General features: G+C 33.3%; 1 protein-coding gene across 2 annotated transcripts in view; it reads left to right on the forward strand.

Moving 5' to 3' along the window:
• LOC129227282 (rho GTPase-activating protein 100F-like) overlaps positions 1-24,495 on the forward strand; it is a 127,700-nt gene that overhangs the window by 15,465 nt on the left and 87,740 nt on the right. The window lies entirely within an intron of this gene.

The raw sequence follows: 24,495 nt of genomic DNA on the forward strand, positions 1-24,495 counted from the left end.
CCGGACTAATGGTGCGATGCCAATCCTAGATGTAGTAGAGTGTTCAAGTGAGTGCTAGATGGCTCAAGTAGAGACCTTCACAAACCAACTGTGCAAGTGGTGTCAGTTTAATTGATACCGTCTGATCGTAGGATTGGTTTTCTCTGGTGCTGTTTCTTTCCGTCTGCGAACTCATTACATGGCAGATTTAAAAGAACAAACTAAACTTGAAATTTTGCTTCTCCTGCTTGAAAAGTCGGCAACGGATTAACTTACCAAATGTTTCAACAAGCTTTCAAGACCAATGCTATGAGCCGTACAGAAGTTTTTGAGTGGTTTGGGCGCTTTAAACGCGGTAGCATGAATGTTGAAGATCATGCTCGCTCTGAGCGCCCTTCAACGTCTTGAAATGATGAAAATGTTGAAAAAAACTGCCAAAAAATCAACGAGAGTGGTCGTTTTACGATTGACGAAAATTTAGAAGAAACAAGAGTGAGTTGGAGCTCGCTAAGGCGATTGGAAGGATGGTTCCTTTACAATGATGACGCTCCCGTACACACAAACTTTACTATTAACCGCTAATTGGCCTCTCAGGGGTGGCCAATCGTTCTTCGACCCCCGTATTCGCCAGACCTAGCCCCCCTGTGATCTGTTTCTGTTCCCGAGGATGAAAAAAAATCTGAAAATGAAGCATTTTGATGATTTAGAGGCTGTAAATACTACTTCGCAACGGGCACTGGACATGGTCAAGGTTAGAGAGTTCCAGGGAAGCTTCTAACAGTGGAAAAAAGGAATTAACAAGTGTATTGCATCTAAGGGTGAACACTTTAAAGGAGACAAAAGAAATTTTGTGAATAAACTAATATATAAATATCTTAGAACAAAAATCCGGTTATTTTTGAGTCCCTTCTCGTATAAGTCAGTAACTATATTGTGTCAGTTTAAATTGTACAGTAGTTGTATCACTAGGAAAATATCCGCCCCCCCCCCCGAATTTATAACTCTGTTCACAGTCAAAAAAGTTACTGATTACTGGATAAAAAAGAAATATATTTATAAGACTTTATAGTAAAAATAATATTTTATCATGAATTGATTATTCTTATTAGTAGCTAGTGGTACCCGTACGGCTTTGCCCGTAGTAGAAAATTAAAAGGTCATTTAGTTCGCCTGTATATTTACAAATAATGGATGATGAATTTCTCGCCAATTTGCTATGTTTATTTGCTCGCCCATGGTGGCATATAGTAGTTTGCTCGTCCATGTTATGGTATTTTGCTAGTCCACGTTATGATAATTTGTTCGTCGACGTTATGAAAATTTGCTCGGTAAAATGTTCTTAAAATTGGAATAGAAAAAGAACAAAATCGAATTTTCAAAATATCACACTGTAAAAAAATTCCGAAACGTTACTGGTTATTTCCGTGGAAACTTTCGGGATTCCAGAGGTTTTCACCTATTTCCCCGTAAAATCAAGTATCTTCGCAAAAAAGTTTCCTGTATTGCTAAAAGATGCACGGATGCAGACTTCTCACTGGTGTGAAAGCTATTTTTTGCTACCAGTTTAAAGATTGACTGAGTGTGTTTATTAAGTGTATAGGCTTTAACTTGATTACGGCCCGTCCAGTTTGACTAAGTTTCCAATGGGAGTAAATATGTCACTGGATAGCTGCAGTCTTGCGAGGCAAGGAATATGCTTGGTTCTTGCTTTCAATTTTCGTGTAGCTTTGGCCATGGTTGTTTCAATTCTTCCTTAGTAAATCGAGGAAGTTCTAATCAAATAATTTAATTTTTTAGAAGGTTCACGACTGGCTTTAACAGGAGAGATTTTCCAATATTTCAGAAAGGTTACTGACTTTTATCGGAAAACGTTCCTGGTGTTTGTAAGATATGTTCCTGGTTGAAATTGGGCACATCAGCAGCCCATTATTTACCAGGAACGTTTCTGAATCGTTTTTACAGTGCACACACATTCATGCTACAAACTAATTTTGTGCCAGATTTCATGAAAATTAGCCGAACGGTTTACGCGCTATGGGCGTCACAGAGATCCAGACAGAGAGAGATCCCAATATCCAGACAGAGAGACTTTCTGCTTTATTATTAGTAAAGTTTGCTTTTAAGCTTTATATAAAGTATGATAATGTATTTTAATATTATTTGAAACTTCAGTCTGTAATTAGCTAAAATTATTTTGAATTTTTATATCCTGTAAGTATTACATAAAACTAAATTGTTAACTTTTTAATAACCAAAAAATTTAAGAAATAAAGAAAATAAAAATGAATAAATAAATATTTAATGATAATAATAACTTTATTATGTAAGCCTTCCGAAGGCGTTTCAGCACTCTTGCTCAAGAATTTGCTTTAAAAGGGAGACACGACAGTTATCATTGTTAAAGCCAATTTTCGTTGAAAAATTTTGTCATTGTAGTTTTTGTGCAATTTTAGAATATCTTCTGTTCATTTAATTTTCTAGTTATGAATCAACTACTAGTGTATTTTCAACTACTAGAGGTAACTATGTTTATTGCTGGTGGTTTTAATTAAATTTTTAATAGAAGCTTCATTCTTTAACTTGCAGTATGAAAATTGTCGAGAATTATTTGGAGATTCCTGCCTTTTGGTTGGCTTTACGGCCGAAGCACTGTCGATGTAAAAGAAAGGGTTTTTACGGAAATGTTTAAAGTTTAGTACGGTTTCAAGACTCTGTCTTATGAATGGCTTCACGGCCGAAAAACTGCCGTTGCAAAGTAAAACGTTTTACGGAAATGTTTAAAGTTTAAAAGTTTTAAGCCATATGGATGGCTTCACGGCCGAAAATTTGTCAATGCAAAATAAAACGATTTACGGAAATGTTTAATGTTTAAAACACAGTTGTATCCAATCTTTTTTTTTTTACTGAATTGCAGCGTATCTTATATTAAGATGATTTTCGCAGCTCAGATCACACATTAAATTTTAAAATAATTATTTTTTTTTTCAACGCAATAAGAGAAAATACGGAAAGGAAAAAATTACAAACCAAGAATTGTTGATATGATTAGTTGAAGCTTATTTTAGTTATAAAGTTTGCAACTACTTTCCTGCAACTGAATTCTGAGTATTTGGCTCCAATTTTGCATCACTAACAAATTATTCTTTCAAAAATTTAACAGTGAACCTGCGATCCTTACTAGAAAGTTTCGTGGGTCTTATGTGGAGCATGAGCCGTAGGTTGGTCTTCGGAATAGGAGTTACAGACACGTGTTTCGGGGTTATACGGGAACCCCTGTTAAAAAAAGAACAAAGTGGCACCTTGTGATCCCTAAACACTCACTGTAAAAAAAATCGGAAACTTTACTGGATATTTCCGTGCTACGTTTCGGGATTTTAATGGTTTTTATCCGCTTCCTGGAAAAATCAAGTATCATTGTCAAAAAGTTTCCTGAATTGCTACAAGTCCCACGAATGCAGACTTTTCACTGTTGTGAAAAATATTTTTATTTCCCAGTTTAAAGATTAACTGAACGTATTTATAAATTTCATCGACTTCAGTTCAATTACGGCCCGTCCATGCTAATTAAGCTCCCAAAGGGAGTGAATGAGTGTGGACTACTTTGCTTTGCAAGAATTGCAGGCGGGTGAAATTCTCGTCACTTACTTGCAATTCTGGTTTAGCTCTGGCCATGTTTGCAATAATGCTCTTTAAACTTCCTTGATAAATCAGGAAGATGCCGAACTATTATATTATGCATTCCTAAGTTTATTCTAATTTTTCAGACACACGACTGGCTTTTAACGGAAAGATTTCTGAATTTCTCAGGAAGCTTTCCGGATAATTTCAGGAATGTTACTGAATTTTAGCGGAAATATATCTGGATTTTGCAAGACATACTACTGGCAGAAATTGGGCACATCAGCTGCCCATTGTTTTCCAGAAACGTTTCTGAATAATTTTACAGTGCTGGTCTACGCAATTATTGATATGTGTGCATTTTTAAAATTGTTATAGTATGTTTGTAGCTTTTCTTAAAAATGTAAGTTTTTTAATATCGTAAAAAATGTACAAAATAATATAAATTTCAGCAAAAATGAAATGTATTAATCTATGACCACTGCTTGGAGGGGGCAGGGAGCGGGGGTAAAAATGAGAGGAGCAATGCGTTTTTCATTAAATCTTCTATGGAGATACTATGCACTATTTTGATCCACCCCATGTTAGAAATCGTTAATTTAAAGTAAGCTTTCTCCGATGTTCAGAAAATAAAATAGTATAACGTTCTAAAATCCCTTCAATTAATTTTTTGAGCACTGAAAAAAATTTTTTTTTTCAGCATTAAAGATTTACCATCACGAACGTATATTTTTAATAAGCAGGTAGTTGTATATTCAAATGAATACGACTCAAATAAATTAAATGAAGAAATGAAATAAAAATAATAAACATAAATTCAAGGAAAGCTGCGCCAACTGTTGCTGCTGCGATGAAAACAATATTTTCTTTTTTTTTTATGTTTGCAAATAAATTTGCAGAATTATTTTCTATTGTTCTCCAGCGAAAATGTTCCAGTCGTCCAGCAGATGGCACTTATAAACCCGTTTAGATCCATTGACCGACACGTATGACGACCGAACGAACTAATACCTAAAAATGAATAGTTAGAGAGCTATTAAAGAGAGCTATAAATATTATTATATTTCAATCCCATGCAACTAAATTCGTACATATTTTAAAACCTTTGATGCTATTCACAATATCGTCATTAATATCTATTCAGCTCATTTGATAACGAGTTATGTAAGAATCGTAAGCCGCCTTCTCGGCTGTTAGAAAATTCAAAGAAAGTTTAAAGAAAGAGGAATGAGTTCTATAGAATGGGATGTTTCTCCGGCAGACGATTTCTCTCCGGCTCCTGGCAATTTGCCAGGTGAGAAGAGGCCATTCAAATTGGAGCAAGGGGTGCAGAATGGATGAAAAACTAGTTGGTTCCCAAAGGCAAGTTGTAGATTTGTTATAATGTAATCGGTATGATATTTTTAAACGGATAAATGCAGAATGTTTATTAGTTGCTTTCATTTCACCAATAACTTTTTTTTCTAAATCGTGAATAGAATTTCGCTTGGACATTGATTTTTGGTTTAAGATGATAACTAATGTAAAGCACATTTTTGAGGAATGATCTCATAGATAAATTTAATTGTAATGAATCTAAAATGACGAATGTTGTGATAAATAATAATTAGCGAACTGGTAACTAATGAAGTATGGAAAAAATGAAAAAAATGTCGAATATTTTATGGTTGCAAAAAGCAATTTTAACAAACCGATATCGATTCAATCAATTCGAGTTTCTGAATTGAAAATATTTTTTTTTTTGCGTATTTTTCCTATAATGAAGAAAAAAAGCATTAATTGATTCCTAGTTTAGTACTTTTTCAGTCTTAAATATAATGATCTATTGTACTTGCTGCTCTATTCTGCGGTACATGGAAATTTAAAAGTTTTTTCATTTGAATATTTTTACATATCAACAATTTAATAATTGCTTTGTGTTTACAATGTTTTTGTTACGTATTACATGACATACGTTTTTTTTAAGATTTAAAAAATGCTTAATATTTCATAAATTTCTTTGAAAATCAATGGTTTTAATACTTACTTCAGTGAGCTTATAAGTAAGCTATGAAATTATTCAAACACTTTCTGTACGTTTAAAAAAATAACCTTTTAATGTGTGCAGAAGGCAATAATATTTTTAGATGGTGAAACTATACGAACTAATTTTAATCACCATCATCTCCTTCAAAGGTTAGGCTAAAAGCCTGTTCCGGGTTCTTGGTCCAACCACCGTTTTCTAGGCCTGCTACGGTCTCAATTGCTTGTAGTAAAAAGCAGCTTTAAGATGTCTCCCTCGTTTCATACGATGGATATGATCTTTCCAATTAATGCGATATTCGTCGTTTTTTTTTTTTTTTCAGATGCTAAACATTTTCATTTTTCTATTACACTCAAGCCTGTTTTTATGCGGTGGATACAGACCGCATAAAAAAATGTTCGAAACTTCACGAACTATAAAAAGTTGTTTTCGCAACATAGCTAAAAAAATATTCGGTGGATAGGAACCACATAAAAAAGTCTCAAAAAGAAAATAACTCAAAAAGTTACTTTTAAACGAAATCAAAATAAACCAAGTGAGTTTAATTTTACCGAACAGTCGGACAAAATTTCCCGAATAAGGAAATTTTTGGGAGGTCACGGTAACTTAACATCGGAATGCCCCTTTCGTCACTTGAAGATACTACCTCGCGCTTGTTTTATAAATAATTTCGCCAATAGAATCCAATCTGATTGAAAATTTCATATACCGTACAAAAAAAAAAAAAAAAAAAAAAAAAAAAACAGGTTAAGGTGTATCTTCAATTTTTATTGTTCATAAGTGTGCAGCCCTTAGAAACCTCCTTTAAGGAAGTCCACAGGACACATTTTGAAAAAAAAAAACAGTTCAGAGTTTTTAATTTTTTTACACTGATTCACCATCTATTCAATAGGCAAAATCGTAACATAAATATTAAATTTTTTTAAATTTAAATTTAATATGTTTCTTTAAAAAATGGGGCTGCTTGAAAACGCTAGAACTCAAAATATTCTTGGTCAATTTTCAAATGTTTTTCAAAAAAAAAAAAAGAACAAATATCTAAGCTTTAATTTTTATTCGACGATTCAAAAAAATATTAATTCAGTAAAAAATAGAAAATTATTGAAGAAAAATTTCGAAAAATTCGAAGATACTTTTTTTTTAAATCATACTTTTTTTGTAGTACAGTGAAACCTGTGTAAGTTGACCACTTGCGGTGCAGTACTTTGGTGGTCAACTTAGACAGGTGGTCAACTTATAAAGGGGGTAATGATTTTTTTTTTTTTGGAATTCTTGCACCATGACACTTTTTGTAGTTCTTGCAATTGACACCTACTCTTTCTGTTTAACTCACTTTCATTGTTTAGCATTACTTTGAAACAATAATTTAAGATGTTATTCAAATATTTTTAGATATTATTTTCCCAGAATGACATATAATGTGTCGCGCAAATTTAAAATTTCAGTAAATTGATCAAAAAAAAAAGGCTTCTTGTTTATGAAAAGGTACTCATTTTATATTAATAGTTCCTAAAAATTTATAGCTAATTAAAAATTACAAATTTTTCACTTAACAACAGAAGAAAAACAAGTTTGGAGAATAAAAGGGTTTTTAGTAGTTTTCCCATGTGGTTATACTCAAAAGGAGGTTTAGTTATGCTGCTGTTTTATTTAGTTGGTAAAATGCTGAACTGGCATCAGAAATATTCTTGGAAAGCTTAAAATATAATTAAATGTATTAAATAACAATAAAAAAATAATTTGCTAAATAAAATTTTAAAAAATAAACCACGTGGTCAACTTACAAAGGGTTTTTTACAATACTCCAATCCAAACTTGGTGTTCATTAGTGGTCAAGATAGACAGGTGGTCAAGATAGAGAGGTGGTCAAGTTACAGAGGTTTTCTTTCATTATATAAGATAGGAGTAATTCCGTTCCTGACAAAAGCGGTCAACATAGACAGGTGGTCAACTTACAAAGGTGGTCAACTTTACAGGTTTTACTGTAAACGTTTTTTTTTTTTTTCAAATTCACCGAATAAAAATTAAAGTAAAATATTTGAAAAAGATATGCTCCAAATTTTATTACTTAATCTTTATCGGTTGTTGAATTGTAAGATTTTGAATGCAAAAAATCGGTAAAAATTTCATGATGGAGAAAAATGCGTTTAAGGTTTTAAAGTTAAATATAACATTAGTCACAAATGCATGCAACAAAAATAGTTATATCTTGCGTTCTAATTAAGATAGAAACAAGATTCAAACGCCCTTTTAAGCAGGAAAAAACGGAAAAAGTTTTGAAATGATTAAAAAAAATTGACGATTTTTCTGTTTCGAACCCTCTTAAGAATAATAAAGCAGAAGCTATTAAAGAATTGAAAATAATAATTATTTTAAAATTTCCGGTGTCACTCAGTAGCTGTTTTATATTCATTCCACAAAAATGTAAACGTAAAATATTGACTCTTATGGCCTTTTTTTTTTTGCAACACCAAGAACATTTATACATTTTATAATGCAATTAAGTGAGCACCAATAGAGCAAATTTAGTGTAAAATAATGTTACTGATTTAGAATTCCGAAATTTCGAATTTTCGATAAAACGCTGTTACACTGTAAAAAAAATCCGGAACTTTACTGGTTATTTCCGTGGAACGTTTAAGGATTTCACAGATTTCCAAAAATTTCCCCGTAAAATCAAGTATCTTCGCAAAAATGTTTCCTGTATAAATATAGTTTCCTGTACAAGTGATAAGAATGCAGACTTTTCAATGTTCTGAAAAATATTTTTAGATACCAGTTTAAAGGTTGAATGAGCATATTTATTAAGTGGGCTTGGGATCGAATTCTGCCCGTCCAGATTGACTAAGCTCCCAGTGATAGCGAATAAGTCACTGGATAGCTGCAGCGCTTCTTAGGTAGGAATTGCCGGCAAGTTGATATGCTTGGTTCTTACTTGCAGTTCTTACGTAACTTTTGCCGCGGTTTCTGCAATGCTTCTGGAGTTTTCTTGGTGTATCAGGAAGGTTCTAATCTATTGCATTAAATCTACTTAATTTTTCTAGAAGGTTCCCGAGACATGATTGGCTTCAACAGGGGAAATTTTCTTGCTATTCAGAAAGTTTCAAGGTTAATTTCAGAAAAGTTACCGACTTTTAGTGGAAAACGTTCCTGGTTCTTCCAAGATATGTTACTGGTAGAAATTGGCACATCAGCTACCTATTCATTTCCAGGAACGTATCTTTATCGTTTTTACTAGTGTATACAAGACGAGTCTTTACATGTCATTTTGGTGAAAAAATGACAGTAAAACAAAGTTTTGGAAATATTACATCTTCTGTTGATTGACATTGTTTATCTTAAGTTTGAACGCAAAGCATATTGTTGCAAGATTTAAGTTCTGAAGTAGTTTTATTTATTTATTTATTTTATTTTTATTTATTTTATTTCTTTCTTTCTTTCTTTTTTTTTTTTTTTTTTGGTTGCAATTGAAAAATTGAGTCCTTTAGCTAGGTTTGTGATAGTTAGTGCTGAAGCTAGTTTTGAGATGTATAAATGGAAAAGATAAAATAAGAAATAATTAAACAAAATATGAAATATATTGCCCATAATCTGTAAAACTTCAAAATGTATGAGTGGAATTTGTTTAAACAAACAAACAAGATATGTATACATACACACATATCAAATTTTAATAAGAATACCTTTAGGTAAGATTTTAATTTTAAAAGCAAACAAAAATAACATAGTGAATGTTCGAAAAAAAATAATATTTGAGTAGAATACAGTATACTAAAATATTCGGAGGAAATTCTAAAGCAAATTGAAAAATACAATCTCTTGAATCAGCAGGGATAAAACCGTTCGGAAGACATCCCCAAATAGATCCTTCAGAGAAGTTAGAATTGTTTATAAAAACTTTAGAAATCGTCTAAAAAATGAGCAATTTTCAAAATTGAGCAACAATAAATACTGAATGACTTCTTATTACCGACTAGTTTGTGCAAATGACCAAGACAAACAAATATAACGACGCACAACACTACAGTGAAAATTGTATGCGCGTGTTTCAGAGTTTAAAATAATAAACTGACAAAACGAGATTGCAGATAAATTTAATTAATGTAAAACATTGACTAAACTAGCATTAAAACAAGAATCTTGCCTAGAACTAATCGAATATGTAGTTTATCGTGCACTGACGACGCACTGTAAAAACGATTCAGAAATGTTCCTGGAAAATAATGGGCAACTGATGTGCCCAATTTTTTGCAGTAACATATCTTGCAAAAACCAGCAACGTTTTCCACTAAAATTCAGTAACCTTCCTGAAATTATAATGGAAGCCTACTGAAAAATTCAGAAAGCTTCCAGTTTAAAGCAAGTAGTGTCTGTGGAACTTAAGAGTTAATTTACGGAAGTATAATGTAACAGCTTGGCACCTTCCTGATTAACCAAGGAAGTTCCGCGGACTTATCCGCTCCCTTTGGGAGCTTAACCAGTCTGGACGGTACGTACTCCGTGGACATATCCCCCTCCCTTTAGGAGCTTTATCAATCCGGACAGGGTGTAATTGTCTTAAAGCCAAAACACTTTATAAATACGCTCAGTTAATCTTTAAACTTTGAGCTAAAACAATTTTTAACAACAATGAGAGGTCTGCATTCGTACAACTTGCAGCAATTCAGGAAACATTTTGACAATGATACTTGATTTTTCCAGGAAGTGGATAAAAACCTTTGAAATCCTAAAACGTTATACGGAAATACTCAGTAAAATAGCGGATTTTTTTTTTACAGTGCGTCTTTGAATCATTGGTAATCACTAGTATCTAAATTATTAAAAAAAAAAAGACTTTACATACTTAAGGAGGGAATTGTTTTTAGGATCCATTTTTTTGGTATCATAAAATATTAGTAGAACTATTCAAGAATATGTTGCCAAAATTTTAATTCAAAATTTCGTTTTGATCTAATGCTATGAGCACTTAAAAAACTGAATTATTGGAAAATGTTTACAGCAGTTTTTTTCAATCGCGTTTTACTCGAAACAACTTTTTTCAACTGGTGTGCATCATAGCACAAAACGTTACACGCCAATCGTTCTGTAATTTTTTGTACTATTTTGTGCTCGATATGAAATTAATTCTAGAATGATGTTATTGTTAAAAATATTTTTTAATGCATAAAACGTGAAAAAAGGGTAGAAAAATGGTAGAAAAAAATGGTAGAAATTGTGATCTAACACTTCAAAAGCATGAAATGTTTCGTTTTTCTATCCAGAATTAGGTTTATATTCTCAGAAAATATGTTGTCTACTAGAAAAAAAATTGTAATGATTACAGATAAAAATTGTTACTTCGGGAATGCATACCAACAACCAGCTATGATGGCGACCATCTATGGACATCAGCTTCTAACTCCTCTATTTCTGCAAGAAATGACTTGAAAAATCACAAACTGTTCTTCAAAATATGAAAAAAGTATCCTTAAAATTTGAACAAATTCTGATTATTCCTTCCCTGTTGAAAAAATTCACGAAAACGCTAAAATTTCTGCCTCCTAAACTGGTTTTCCCCCCTTAAGACTACATTGTAAAAAAAAATCCGAAACGTTTCTGGAAAACAATGGACCTAATTTCTGCCAGTAACATATCTTGTTTTGCTAATATTTAGTAATTTTCTTGAAATTAATATAGAAACTTCATGACGAATTCAGAAACCTTCTCAGTAAAATCCAGTTATGCGTCTATAATAGAGCAAGAATCTTCAGAGAAAACTTAAATACGTTTGAAGTAATAGCTCGGCACATTAATGATTTATCAGGGGAAATCTCATAAAGTAAATACGGTCGAGGTTAAGATGGAATTTGCAAGCAAAATCTGAACAGCTTATTTATTTGCAATTCCTGCAAAACTACAACACCCAGAGACTACACTTCAACGGAACCTTTTAGAGTTCCGTCAACCTGAAAGGCTAATATTCTCGGAAAGCTACAGTACCTACACTATGAAAAAATTCCGAAACGTTACTGATTATTTCCGTGTAACGTTTCGGAATTTCAATGGTTTTTATCCACTTCCTGGAAATATCGAGTATCATTGGCAAAAAGTTTCCTGAATTGCTATCAGTTGTATGAATGCAGACGTCTCACTGTTGTGACAAATATTTTTTGCTTCCAGTTTAAAGATTAACTGAGCGTATTTATAAAGTGTATCGGCTTCAGTTCGGTTAGGGTCGTCCATACTGATCAAGCTCCTAGAAAGCGCGAATAAGTATGCACAACATTGTTTTGCAAGAATTGCAGGCGAGTAAAATTCTGGATACTTATTTGTAATTCTGACATAGCTTTGGCCATGTTTCAATACTGCTTATGGAAGTATCTAAATAAATCAGGAAGGTGCCAAGATATTCAATTATTCCTAGCTCAGTTTACTCTAAAGTTCTAGAGACACGACTGGCGTCTAACGGGAAGATTTCTGAATTTTTCAGGAATCTTCCTGGACAATTTCAGGAAGGTTACTGAATTTTAGCGGAAAACGTTTCTGGTTTTTGCAATTTATGTTACTGGCAGAAATTGGGCACATCAGTTGCCCATTAATTTTCCAGGAACGTTTGATTTTCATTTTTATATTATTTCCTTTAAAATAAATAGCTTTGTAATATTCTTTTTAAAAATTTGCATTGTAATTTGATAGGAATAGCTTTCATAATACTGAGCACATTTCCGATCACGTTGATTATCATTATTATCATGATTATTATTAGTATTATTACCATCATCATGATAATCATCACCGCTTTTCATTTTTTTAATTTTAAATTTTTCAGAGAAAGTATGATAAATTAGCAGGTTGGCCAACTCAGAATTTGATCGTCGATACTAGAACTTCTTTAAACCTGCTGACCTAAACATGCGTCCTGTTTCTGAGATAGTTTCACTCTGTTAAGTGTTTTACTATGATTGGATTTAGATACTCTTGTTGTGTTTGTTACCATTAGTACTTCTCTTTTAATTTCTCAATGATAAAAGCTCAACATAATAGCATGCAGTCAAATGCTGAAATAAAAGAAAGCAAAATTAGGTTACATTTTTTCAGTCCGAAGATTTTGTTATTAATGTTTTTTATGGCGTTCAATTAGTCTTCATTGATGTTTTTCGTTTTCGGTTGTTCAATATTGATTTTTATGGTTTTCTGATGCTAAATATTGCTCTTTTTATATTTCTGCTTTTTTGTCATTCAATGTTGCTACTATGAATGACCAATGTTGCTCTATGGTTGCATTGAATGCAACCGTGGAACCTTGCACAAACGTTGTTATAAAATGTTCTCCAAACAATAATAAAATATAAATAAAGCACGTGGAACGATAAATAAAAAAAATGTGTTTTTTTCTGAAAAATCAGATAAAGACCACGCTTTTGCGACTAGAATTCTTTTTCGGAAAACGTTCCAATTCTGAAAGAGAAGTTTTTGCATAAGGAGAAAAGGAGAATGTAAATAAGAAAAACCCTTCTTAAATGTATATAAGGAGAATGTAAAGTGTCAACCACAAAAAAAAGAAGAAAAGGAAAATTAAGTAGTTGAAGGATACAAGGGGAAAACCCAGTCAGTCAAATAAAAGCTACTTTCGAGAAAAACGCATTTGAATGTTTAACTGGTACGCTTTTCCCCCTGCACCACCTATTTTCGAACAAATTTTTCAGCTGAATTACGGAGTTTTTCCAAAAATTGATAGATTATTCGAAAAGTACACTGTAAAAACGATTCAGAAGCGTTCCTGGAAAATAATAGGCAGTTCATATGCTCAATTTCTGCCAGTAGCATATCTCGCTAAAACCAGGAACTTTCCCGCTAAAATTCAGTAACCTTCCTTAAATCTTCCCGTTTCAAGTCAGTCGTGCCTCTGGAACTTCCGAGTAATTATAGGCAGAGATACTATAACAGCTGGGTACCTTCCTGATTTATCAAAGCAGTTCCAAAAGCAGTATTGCAAACATGACCAAAGTCAAAGCAGAATTGCAAGTAAGTATCAAGCATCTCACTTGATTCCAATTCTTGCTAAGTTATGTAGTCCATATTTGTTCGCTCCCTTTGGGGGTTTAATCAACATGGACGAGCCGTAATCGAACTGAAGCCGATACACCTTATAAATACTCTTCGTTCATCTTTAAACTGGGAAAGAAAATTATTTTTTACAGTGGAGAGAAGTTTGCATTCGGACAACTTATAGCAGTTCAGGAAACTTTTTAACAAGAATATTTGATATTCCCAGGAAGTAGATAGAAACCATTGAAATCCCGAAACGTTACAAGGAAATACTCAGTAACCTTTCGGCATTTTTTTACAGTGTATATTTCAGCAACCACTTGACTGTATCATTATTTCGTTTCCTTATAAAAGCTATCTGATGTAATTTTCCTCCTGTACCCTTTAAATTAATCCATTCTTAAATGATTAGCAGCTGTTAAAGTTTATGCTCGTTATACCAGCCACCAGGCCTGAAGAAGTTAATATTATAAATATGAAGCTCTATAGACACTGCTACAATTAATTTAATTTTCCTACATCCGTTACCTGAATGGATATCATATTGTACTTGAAAAGTATTGTTTCCTCTTCCCAAGGTAGAAACAAAAAGATTAGATTCAATAAGCCCGGAAAAAATGATCCGCAGACTGCATTATAAATATTAATGAGTCTCATAAAAGTATAAAAAAGTTTCGTCATTCGTGGCGTCCGTTTTTTCTACCTATCAAACACCAATCTCCCTACTTTACTTGGGAGGTTTCATCCCAGCGATTGGCAGCAGGGTTAGGAAATCGATACTTTTCACTCATTCATCGGAATCGATTGCGAACTCTTCCTCCCGCGTTTTAGAAGAGGAAGCAGGTCATTGCTCCCCTTCCTTCCTTCCTTCCTGGGCCTTAGGTTTTTCGAGATTGCTAAACACTCGGCTGGAAAAAAAAGTGGCAATATTTTTGTGACCGCGGTCGAATTGTGCACATCATGCGATATGATCAATACAGCAAATATTGTTACCGTCGCTTTGTGGAGTCGTGTTCTTCCGGAAAGATTTTGATTCTATTATGCGGTTGAATGAAGCTACATGCGAATTATTTCTCCTGTGTTTAAAAATGATAAGATGTATAACAAATAAAAAGCATTAGAATTCTTCAGATAAAATACCTTAAATAAATTTCTTAAGTAAAGTTTGTTTAGTTGACAAAAAGAAAGACTACGTTTCTATGAGATGATGCCGAATATCAAAGTGAAAAGGTGCTTGAGGACTTTACAGCAAGTTGTCTCAAATCAAGCAGTATTTTACGATAATACAATCAGGTCAATCTAAGAGTATTTATTGAAGCTATGCCTTTTCTACGGCCTGAGTGAAGTGAAAAAAGAAAAAAAAAAAGACATTGAAAAACGTTTCATTTGCTAACTTCAATGCACATGTGCAGAGCTATTTTTAAGAAAACATCGTTTAACAATTCATCTCTAGCGAAATCTCCGTGGCGTGATTGGCTGTTTACCGAGTGGTTGCTGGTTCAAACCTGCTCGGGAGAGGGATGTGCGTTTTAGTTTTAGTATTGAATTTTTAAATGCTTCTAGGTGTCGTATCTACTTTCAAATTTGTATATATGCTACGATCAAATTGTAGTTCTGTAAACTATAATTCGTGTTTTGGTCAACGTTGCTGCAAAATTACCTATCAATATCCGATCTTTTCTTGATTTTGGGTTTTGGCCGGCCAATTCGCGAAGTGGATTGAGACGATCCAAAGTAAGAAGAATGAATGCAAGAGCATATTGATTTACACACTATCAAAAACAAAGTAGGGGAATGTGGGGCAAAGTGAAATAGTTAGGATAACGTACTTTTTTTCAGAATGAACGAATTAGAAATATGTTTTGAAAAGTACAATGCATAAAGAAAGAACAATATATTTTATAATAAAACTTTTTGAAAACTTGTTCTGAAAATTACAGTACATAAATAGCAATATATTTTACATGAGGTTCATTCAAATGAAACTTGGTCAGTGCGTCTAACTTCCCATTAAACGTAAGAGGACGCTTCGTAGCTGCATGTATGGAGGCACCTTCTGTTGCTAGAGAGACTAATGCATGCGCAACGTTTCATGTTGCATAGTGCCAGTGAGGTTTCACGCCGAAGAACGGGGGGTCACACAAGTTATCGTCCACTAAGGAACATGTCCTTCCTTTTTGACCCCAAGAGCCCAATGCTTGTCGAGCTCCTTGAACGAGTCATCATCATCAGTACATAGCGTTATCAAGCCACTTTACAGAGCCTCAGACGAGCCGTTAAGTCGAAACGGCCAGGCATGTTGTCCAAAGGCATCCACACACGGCCAATGCGGTGAAGACGACATTGCAGCAGTTTCAGTGGGAAACGCTGGAACATCCACCGTACAGCTCAGACCTTTCACCGTGTGACTTTCATGTTTTTGGACCTCTAAAACGTGCTATTTAAAACGAGCTATTAACTGACATCGATCCACAACGGACGACGAAGTGTGTGACTGGGTTCAGGTCTGGATCCGACAGCAGTCTACTAGCTTCTGCAAAGATGTAATTGACCGACTGGTGTATCAATGGGATAAATGTGCCAAAAGTTTTAGTGACTTTTTTTACGTTAATAAAGTCGTCACCGTTGTCTTATTCTTGTGACCAGGTTTCATTTGAATACCTCATATAATATAACTGGCATTGAAACATTACTTTTGTTTTGGCAGTAAATTTGAACTTTCAAAAAATATGAAAATTTCCCCCTTCTTTTCATGGGGAAAAGTGAAAAATAAAATATTTTTCTAATAAAATATTTTCTACTCAATTATTAAAGATATTTTTGATCAAACATATGACTAAATAAAAGAATGAATGAATAAATGAAGAGGAAATAAAACAGTAAAGGAATAAATAAATAAATAAATGAGAAAAAATAAATCTATTAATAAAATAGTGAATGAATGAATAAGTAAGGGAATTATAAAATGAAGGAACGGAAATGAAATAATTAATAGATGAATACGTTAGTGATCTAATAAAGGATTGAATATGTAAATAAAATGAACTATTTCACTTTGCCTCATCCGCTTTGCCCCGCGTGCACTTGACTATCTGTACCAAGCATTTAAAATACAAATAGGCTTCAAATTAAGCAAATACTGCACTGAATATTAGTAGGTCCCAACTAATAGTTAAAATGCTAATAACGAGAACTTTATCATTTAAAAATAACCGAAACGATTTTTTACTTTCAACGAAATATTACAATACGAGTATCATTTTTTGAAGATTGCTTGTATTATCATATTTTATGATTTTCAGAGGTAGTTTTTTCTTGATTGGAATAAACTACCTGTGTTACTACATTGTTAAAATATTACTAGGTAGGTGGCGCTAAAAGCATAGTAAATATTTTGTCATTTCACTTTGTCCCACTTTCCCCTACTGTTTTAAAAATGGGTTATTTTGGGTAGTTTTCTTTAAAAGTACAATTGTTTCATAAACGAGTTCAAATATAAGTGACACCTCTGAATTAAAAGTAAGTTTCTAATCTATACAAATTTGAGCTTGTGTTATTCTGTCATCCTATTAAAGCCATAATAAAAATTATTCAATGAACTTATATGCTGTAAAAATGTTACAGCCGCGAGGAACACTAAAAATGATTCAGAAACGTTCCTAGAAAATAATGGCAGCTGATGTGCCCAATTTCTGCCAGTAAGATACCTTACAAAAACAAGGAACGTTTTCTGCTAAAATTCAGTAACCTTCCTGCAGTTATCCCAGAAGCCTCCTAAAAAAATCAGAAACTTTCCCATTTGAAAGCAGTCGTATCTCTGGAACTTCAGAATAAACTTAGGTAGGTATAATATAACAGCTTGGCACCTTTCTGATTTTTATTAAGAAAGTTCCACAAGTAGTATTGCAAACATAGCCAAAGCAAAGTCAGAACTGCAAGCAAGTATCGAGAGATTTACTCGCCTGCAATTCTTGCAACGCCATTCGTAGGCTATGCGTACTCGCTCCCTTTGGGGAGCTTAATCAGGATGGACGATCGGTACACCTTATAAGTACGCTCAATCAATCTTTAAACTGGGAGCTAAGAATATTTTTCGCAGCTGTGAGAAGTCTGCATTCTAGCAACTTGTAGCAATTCAGGAATCTTTTTGACAATGATATTTGAGTTTTTTAGAAAGTGGATAAAAACCATTGAAACCCCGAAACGTTACACGGAAATACTCAGTAACATTTCGAAATTTTTTTCACACTGAAGATTAGATTTGCACTCTTCAGAATGGCGAATTATATTTTGAGTAAATGCATCGCGTATCGCGTATGAATACAAAGGCAAATTAAGTACTATTTCTGACATTTTAAAAAATATAATTGAAACAGTATCTTACATTAAAAAAGAAAATTTTCTAATCAGGTATATTCATAAGAAATGTTCCTCAAAGTTCCTTAGCCAAATTTCTCAGATTAAGTCCTTTAGATACAGAAATCCTTAGATAAAGCCTACGTTTCTATGACGATGTGCGACGTAAAAGTTAAAAGGTGCTTATAAAGATGTAGCGTCAAGTTGTCCCCTCCAAGCAAGAGGAAGAAATATCGCCTAGCGTTCGTTGCATGACAGCCGTCTTCTGTTTCCCGAACGAACATTGTCCTTTTCAGCCATAATTAGAAATCGAAATCGTGTCAGGCTTGTATTTCTTTCGCGGAGAGTTGACATTATGCATAAGCGCCAGGTGATGATGGCGAAAGAAAACGCTTCTGCTCTTGTGCGCGCAATTGATTTAATGGGTTCATATTTTTAAAGGATTGATGTATTTAATATTAACGTTAAGTTCAATTAAATATTCTAAAAAAAAAGATTTATAAGATCTAGATTTATGAGGTAAAATAAATAAATAAATAAATAATTTTAAAAAAAAACGCAAAAATATTTTCCTGTAGTTTCAAAACCGTATAGAAGACTACTGCTTACAACTCAAAGCAAGAATCACCAAAGCGTTCTATTCACTGTAAAAAAAATTCTAAAATGCTAAACATTACTTTTGAGTAAAGTTCCGTGAATGCACGGATTACCACCAGTTTCCAGGGAAAATCAAGTATCTTTGCAAAAAAGTTTCCTGAATTGCTATAAGTTGCAAGGATGCAGACTTCTCACTGTTGTGAAAAATATGCTTAGCTACCAGTTTCAAAACACACTCAGTGTTTTTATTTAGTGTTTCACCTTCGAGTCAATTATAAGCGTTCCAGATTCACTGGAACATTGAGTCGAAGATGCCCCCTTAAATGTGATATGCGGTCTTGAAGCTTTCAAAGAAGGACCGGCAATTTTGCATCAGCTTTGGCAACATTTGCTAAGATGCTTTAGGAGCATTCTTGGTGAACCAGGATGGTGCGATGCTATTTCTATGAACATGTAAGTTTTTTGGAAGATTCCTAATTCTGGATTCTTCAAGGAAATTCCAGGAAAGTTGCTGTATTTTAGAAAAACCTTTCTGTTATTTGTCAAACATGCTACTGGCAGAGTTTAGGTGCATCAACTGCCAGTTGTTTTCTAGAAATGTCTCTGATTTTTTTTTTCAATGTTCTTGCAGAGCCAATAATTTTCCTTGAAACCCTAACAAGATGTTAATAGCGATTCTGTTACGGCGGTGAATAGTAGCGTTTGTACTTAATTCAATAGTAGAAGTCATGAAAAATCTTTAACTAACACATAAATTTTTATACATTATTTACAGATTTAATGCACAGAATGATTTTAATAATCTAGTAATATAATGTAGGTTAATATGATTAGAAAGAGCTGCAAAAAAAAGAAAAAAAAATTGTGTTCATACTAAGAGTTCCAATAAAGCGTACAATTTTAGCAGGTTAAAAATCGAGAATTAAAAAAAAAAAACGTTTTGTCTTTTTTGGAGTCGACTTCTAAGCAGGACTGTCTTTCCGACGCTTTTTTTAATTACTAGAAAATATGTATGCACTTTATTTATTTTTCTTGAAAGGTAAACTTTGATTTTCAGTAGTTTTTCTTCAAAATATATAATTTATTGTAAGGGGAAGTTATAGCTATTCATGGAGACATTTAAGGTGACATTTGCTCTGTGTCCAGGAATTTTTGTTAATCTGTACAATAATTTGAAAAAAAAAAAAAAAAGACAATGACTTGAATATTTGTTTCGTGTTGTTGTTTCGTTTTACATTTTTTAAAAATATTTTCATATTATTAGTATTTGTATTCATTCAAACCCTTTACTATAACGCTTTCAAAGTTAAATTCATTCTATTCGCAACTCCAATAAACTATAGGGGGCACTGCAGCCACTATCTAATGGCGGACGAAAAAGATAAAACAATCACACGCCGTAACTTATAACTTGCTTTGACGCTTAGTGAATGGCAGAAATTTTTCATCATGTTTGTGAGAAGTTTTCTTTCCTATTCTTCTGAAATTACATTACACCACAAACTGTTTGAAGCTTGTAATTTCTCCCCAAAAAAAAAAAAAAACACGTGGAATGTTTTACCTTTTTCTTTAGTATTGTTAATCACCGCAAGGTAGCGTATTCGAGCTCTGGAGTTGCGAATAAATAAGTCAACCATTTATTTCTATTCCATTTTTGTTATTGTTGTCGAAGATGAGCCCTTGAAAGAAGAGTGCCCTTCATTTCCCTTTGCCCACTAACTGACGTTACATTTCATGCTGTCTCTATTTGTATTGTCTTTGTGGTTGGTGAGACCAGTCACATAACGTATTTAAATTTTGTTGAATATCATATCCAAAAAATAATCATACAACCTCAATTTTTTCGCCAAAATCCATCAGAAATTCAGAAATATTTTTTGAATTAAAATGGGCCCCTGGAAGTGTGCACCAGGTTGGAATTCTTGGTTATGAAAACTTGAATTCGTCTGAAAAAAAATGAAGTTTTTATTTAATTATTTTATTATTGTTAATTTTATTATTTATTATTATTATTATTATTATTACAATTATTGTCATTATTGTTATTATTATTATTATTATTATTATTATTATTATTATTATTATTATTATTATTATTATTATTATTATTATTATCGTTTTCGCGAGCATTCCTAAAGACAAGATGTGTCATCATTTTTTGCTGTAAAAGTGGCTTTTTTGCAAGGGTACTACTACGGCAGTATAAACTTCCTTAACGGATCGCGGTTCAGAAAGAATCATAGCGCGCAGTGGTTTCTAAACTTTTTCTACCTGCGCTATCCCCGTTTTTCATACAAAAATCATCCCCCCCTCTCAATTTTTGTAATAGTATGATTTCTAAAATACTACTCTGAAATTACAATTTATTTAGTGGATTAGAAAAACAATTTCATATTTTATGTAAAGAAGATTTTTATGCGTCAAAAACCTATCTGGTTATTATATATTACTTTGATATAGATCCAATGAACTTCCGCTAATCCAAGTTTGTTAATGCAATTCTCTCTCCCTCACCTCCTAAGATAGAAATTATTTAAAAAATTGCATTGGTTCACGACGGACAAGGGTTGTAATTATTTGAAGTGTGTTTTTGCTCGCTCTAAGGCACTTTTCTATAGTATTTGGATCTCCATTCACGTTCCATACAGTTTTATACATTTTAAGGTCACATTCACCAATAAAAACGTATCTTTTCTTTACTTTGATAGTACAATGGGGTTGCTTCCTTCAGTCAAAAGTACTACTTTTAGTCACTGAAATTGTTAGAATAAGCAAAAAAAAAAAAAAAACATGAATCGAGAAAAGATTTTCATTTTCCCAACGCTTAGTGTTTAATTAGTTTTATAAAATGTCCGATTTTGAAAACAAAATGTGGCCTTTATGACGTCTCAAGTAGTGTACTTTGGCACATCACAGGCACGCGGAATGCTTACGCTTGCTTTCTACCTCGTTTCCAGGTTATGATAATACAGTAGTGAATTAAATATTGCACTCTACACTTTCTGTCAACCATATCATTGTCAGTACATGTGACTGTGAGTATAGAAACGAATTAAATATTACACTTTGCGCTAATGGCTTCAGTGAATGGCATTACATCACTTGTGATGTCATGTGAGGCAGCGTGTAAATGAAATTGCACCGTTTGAAATAATTGTTAAAAAATATTAAACTTATTCATACTATTTTAAAAAAAAATGGTTAAATCCTATGCTTTTATGCATGCTCTTTCAGAAAAAAAAAATACTAATAAAATTTTAGAAACAACCCCATTCTTTACGTTTACCATAGTTTTATATGTGTTAGAAAATTTCTAAATGGTTATTCATTTAAGAAGTGTTGTTTCTAACGCTTATACATGAGTACATGCACCCATTATTTTAAGCTATTCAAAAATATTAATTAGTTAGTAGGCGTAAAAGTAAGAAGTGTGGAGTCTGCACTAGATTTTTTTTTTAGTTTAAAAACTTTGATAATGGCTGCGTCTCCCCCCCCCCTTAAAATAAGTCTATGCATATCTAGGGAGGCGTGCCTCACAGAATGGAAACGACTTAGTCAGAGGATCATGGTTTCGTTTCTAAGGGAACTCATGGCAGGTCAGCTCCTTAGGCAGGAATTAAAATGGAGGGAGTAAGTCCAATCATTAGGCGAAAGCTGACCTAAAGACCCCAAGTCACGTGACTCAACAACGACGAATGGTTGGCACGTTTTGCGTCAAACGAGCTAAAGAAACCTGATTTCTTCCAATGCTTTGCTTTAAAACCTATCACGTGACTTGTGGTCTTGGTTTCATGAATGAAAGTCTTCATTCCCTCCATTTTATCTCTTCTCAATAGTCAGCTCCTCTACTTCTAAATTTTCTTAAAATTTTACTTATCCCGCGGAATGCAAGCTGTTTACCTGTAGAAATGCTTTTTGAAGACTACAGGGATTCTGCAATTAGTCAGAAACTAAACACTTGTTAGCATAATTCAGAATCCGTTTTTATATACAGGGTGTTCCGTTTCAACCTGCAAGAACTTTATTTTCGCAACCGTTAGTCCTAGGTGTATACTTCCAATTGCAAAAATGTTCAAAATCAGACGCAGAGTTAAGATATAGAAAGTCTGAAGTGAAAATAAAAGTGAGTTAAAAAATACAAAATTTAACTTTTTACACGGGCCCCAGGTCCCTTAACTTGTATTTATATACAGAAATAATCTCCATTGAAAATTATTACTAATACAAAAACTTGACATTTGTGCGACCAAAACTCAAGGAGATATTCCAATTCAAAGTTTTCAGGGATCATACAGAAGATGAGCTTGGAATTTATCGCTCTTTCAGAAGAATGACAGCTGGTCAATGCAAGAAAAACAAGGCATTTATATTTTTCATGGCTATTCAAAAAAAAAAAAAAAAGAGCAAATGTTATGCCGTGATACGCGAAAACACACTACAAAACCTCGAACAACTTGCAAAACCACACTCTATGCACACGTATAATTTTAAACACTTGTTAACTGCTATATTTTCCCCCAAAAGGTGTTATTGCGGTGAGTGAAAAGTGGTGTAAGTCACAAAACGCTGGGTTTCATATCTCGGTGAATATTGGTCGTACAAATTGCAAACGTTTTGTGTTGGAATTATTTTTCAACGGAGATTATTTCCCTAAATATAAGTTAGAGGACCTGGGGCCCATATAAAAAGAGAAGTTTTGTATCTTTTGACTTATTTTTATTTTTGCTTCTAACTTTTAATATCTTAACTCTGTATCTGATTTTGAACATTTTTACAATTGGAAGTATACATCTAGGACTAACGGTCGAAAATAAAGGTCTTGCAGGTTAAAACGGAACACCCTGTATATCTACTAGTTCTTTTTAAGTTAGTTTTTAAATATAGTTCACAAACCGGTTTTGCTGAGGTCAGCTTTCGAACATGGCTTATTCATGGTGTTGCGGGTATGAAGCAAATGCATCAAAGCTATGAAGTAATATTGAGGCGGTAGTTGTTAGGTTCTCTTGGCAGCCGGTACGCTATCGCATTACTTGACCTGTTCCGATTCCGCGAGTAAGCGAAGCGTATAGCTGTTATCCGAGTTGGTGTTTTTTTCTCTAAAACATTATCCAACATTATCCATCTAAACAAGTTAGTAGTTATTTAGTTAGTTTAGTACACTGTAAAAACGATTCAGAAAAGTTCCTGGAAAATAATAGGCAGCTGATGTGCGCAATTTCAACCAGTAACATATCTTACAAAAACCGGGAACGTTTTCCGATAAAAGTCAGTAACCTTCCTGTAATACTGGGATATCTCCTCTGTTAAAGCCAGCCGTGAACCTTCCGCAAAAAGTGAATAGGTTTAATGTATCTGATTAGAACCTTCCTGGCTTACCAAGAAAGCTTCAGAAGCATTAGCGCAACCATGGCCACAGCGACGCGAATAATTACAAGCAGGAACCAAACATATTCCTTGCCTGCAATTCCTGCCTCGCAAAGCTGTAGCTATCCAATGACTTATTTGCTTCCATTGGGAGCTTAGGCAATCCAGACGGGCCGTAATTAAACTGAAGCCGATACACTTAATAAACACGCCCAGTCAACCTTTAAACTGGTAGCAAAAAAGATTTTTCACACCAGTGAAAAGTCTGCATTCGTGCATCTTTTAGCAAGTCAGGAAACTTTTTTGCGAAGATACTTGATTTTGCGGGAAAATAGGTGAAAACCTCTAAAATTTCGAAACGTTCCACGGAAATGACCAGTAACGTTTCGGAATTTTTTTAGCGTTGTAACTTTTACTTAAAAACTACTAAATAAATTGATGCTAAGATTCACTATCATTTATTAACAATAATGTTTAAAAACTAGCAGTTATTTTAACTATAAGTACATAAAATTTTAAAGAATACTATA

This window comes from Uloborus diversus, chromosome 8 (genome assembly GCF_026930045.1).
Source record: "Uloborus diversus isolate 005 chromosome 8, Udiv.v.3.1, whole genome shotgun sequence".
Classification (NCBI taxonomy): domain Eukaryota; kingdom Metazoa; phylum Arthropoda; class Arachnida; order Araneae; family Uloboridae; genus Uloborus; species Uloborus diversus.